The following is a 2,843-nucleotide window of genomic DNA, read 5'->3' as shown; positions in this document are numbered from 1 at the left end:
GCAATTTGTATATGTAACATAGAAGAGTTATGGTCTCAAATTCTCAATTAGTTCTCATAAATTGTCTCTGTGTTTCAGTATAACTAGGTGATACCCCGCGCGTTGCTGCGCTAAAGTATGCTATGAATTTTCTTTAAAAAATAAATAACATGTGAGAATACATAGCATCAAAATGGATAGATCAAGGCTGTGAACAAAGATAAATTGGCAACCCTACGGAGCCACTTAGTGTGCAAAATTAATAGCAACGATAGTATGGCACTGTTGTTTGGTTCTCACGTCAACGTTTAAGGACAAAGATCAATACGATCTAATGAAGAGTTACTACACTATATATTCCACAGTGAATGCCATTGGGAGGCTAATGTGGTGAAACGGATATGCCTTGGTGTCAATCCAGTCCTTTAAGATTACATGTGTGAGAGACCAAAAGAAGGACAAAAATGGTGAGCAATATTTAGAGGAAGTCATCACTACACAGACCTAAAAAATCTAGAAAACCACATAATAATAAGTAATGTAAAATATGGACTATATTCAGTTTCCATTTAGATTCAACAAATTTTGTTAATTGGAAGATCTATATTACCCACCAAGTTCATTTGCCAGGTGTACGTAGTTGTGACCTTCACAACCAATAATGAAGTAAGAGAACCATGCTAAACTGCATATAGTACGTATGTGCCATGTTAAACTGCAAAAAATACTTAAGACATTCAGGTTTAAGCTGGTAAGTGGTGGCTAAGTGTAAGTATGCTAATTATTTTTCAGTTCTGCTGCATTCTCCCATGATCAACGTTCCTATACACCGGAGTTAGTTCAGGACAACATAGGATTGTATCAACTGTCGTATACGGCCCAGAATGTTTAATCATGAAAGAAGATAGACCAAAGTTGAATGTCCAGCATGAGAACTAATACGGCGAGAATACATCAACTGGAATTCTTAAGGCATAGGTGATCAGCGATATAGAAAACCGATGTTGTTCCATGGGTGAGATCTTGAGATGACCACCAATACACTTGCGGTCGGCGGCAATTCTTTAAAATTAAGAAACATGTACACTAACCTTTTTTTTCTTCAAAAGTCTTGGAGAAGCTTCACAATTTTCATTGATAAAGAAGGATGTTAGCATGTCAGTTTCACAAGTTGAACATGCTGACAAATATAGCCCTATATGGAGATAAAAAATGGTTAATTAACGTTAGTGACTGAAACTCTAAAGACATTTGGCAAAAGTGAAATAGGGTTCACATCTACTGGATGCTAAATTGTGTTTATTCTTACCTGTCAAATACAGTGACCATTTTGCAAGGGGAAAGTAAATAGTTCTTTCAATGGGACTGCTAGATATTGCATTGCATGCTTGAAATCATAACCAAAAAAAACACCTGCTAAATATTTTTCACATCTTCACAAAACAGAGAAAAACCATCACCGACCAAAAAAACAGCTCTTGTCCAATCTGTAGCTGGATCATCAAGCACATGCTGCATCCTAGGATTAGTCAAGGCAGAGAGAATATTCACTTGGCATAAAGATAGGAATATACTGAATCTACATAAGGCAGGGAGCAGTAGCCAAAATACATAATGAAGTAGCTCATACCTAAAACTTTAATTCAACTATGCCCATTTGTGATGCCTATTTACAACCAACACAATCTCATCATAAGGAAAACATTGCTCCATATGACATAAAACCATTAAAATGAAAATGTGTAGAACATACATGGTAAATTAATTTGGTTGCATCTGTAGCAATGGTCTGCAGGCAAACAACTTTGCGCGAAGTGTACAGAATTTTGAATTTTCACATAAATCAACCTAGTTATCCAAATCTTCCTCAAACCTGACAAAGAAAAATGAGATGGCAGATCAAGATGAGTGAGGTAATTGCCCCCTGAATCTGGCACATGAAGAAATTGAATCGGTAGGAAGCAAGAGTCCATGGATTTGGAATTAATAAACGCGTCATTAGGATAGAATATTGAGCAACTGGTAAGGGAGGAAGATGTACCCGTAGATGGATATTGGTGGCCATGGCGAGGGCTCCCAATTTGTGCTGCACGACAAAAAGAGAAAAACAGGGGCGGAACCTGGACCAACAACAAATCAGATCGAACCCTAGACCAGCAATTAGGCATGGTTGAAGGCAGGCGGGGATGGAGGAGACTTACGTACTGAACTGCAGCTCCAGCTTCCGCTCGAGGATGTTGATGAGCTTCTAGATGATGCCCTTCTACTTGAAGTTCCACCCATCCGCCAGATCAATTGCCTTCCGCTCTTGGCCTTGCCCGCCATCGCCGCCATAGCTAATTTCTGATGCGTCAAACACCACTTGGGTATCGTTTGGGGAGAGAGACATGGGGAACGGGAGAGACAGGGGCCAGTTAATGAACGTTCTATTCCGCTTCCGCTTCCGCAGGTCGACGAAGGAGTCAACCGAAGGGGCAAGGAGCACGGGGGAATCAACTGCAGATCTGAACCATACATAGTCCATCCAACGACTGAAATAATTATAGTGACGTGGACACACGAGAACGCGGGAAAATCAGGTAATGGGGGCCTCCTATTTAGATATAGAAGATGAGTACTCTCTCCAGTCTCCATTAGGAAGAAACTCACTACTTTAAGCACATATGAAGCGTTTTTTATATATAAATAGACTAGTAGAGTGGCCCGCTCGATGCGCGGGCTAGAATTTATAAAAGTTTAATTGTAAGGATATATTATCTGATTTGTCTAAAAAATATTTGGAATCAAATGTGATGGCATTTACAAATATTAGATGCTCCGAATATAGTTTTGTCTAAGTTAGTTTTTATTTATATATATTAGTC

At 39.1% G+C, this 2,843-nt stretch overlaps 1 long non-coding RNA gene across 1 annotated transcript; it reads right to left on the bottom strand.

The window, feature by feature from the left end:
• Window positions 1–220: 220 nt before the first annotated feature.
• Window positions 221–2,376, bottom strand: LOC123087312 (uncharacterized). The gene is made up of 3 exons (XR_006441308.1): window positions 2,181–2,376; window positions 2,021–2,099; window positions 221–1,852 (listed from the first exon to the last, which is right to left on the bottom strand). It is a non-coding gene; the product is annotated as an uncharacterized lncRNA (long non-coding RNA).
• Between the last annotated feature and the right edge of the window lie 467 nt (window positions 2,377–2,843).

The sequence above is a fragment of the Triticum aestivum genome, chromosome 1B (genome assembly GCF_018294505.1).
Source record: "Triticum aestivum cultivar Chinese Spring chromosome 1B, IWGSC CS RefSeq v2.1, whole genome shotgun sequence".
Lineage (NCBI taxonomy): Eukaryota > Viridiplantae > Streptophyta > Magnoliopsida > Poales > Poaceae > Triticum > Triticum aestivum.
Note: the sequence above shows the minus strand (reverse complement) of the source record. Positions and strands in the feature narration are given on the sequence as shown.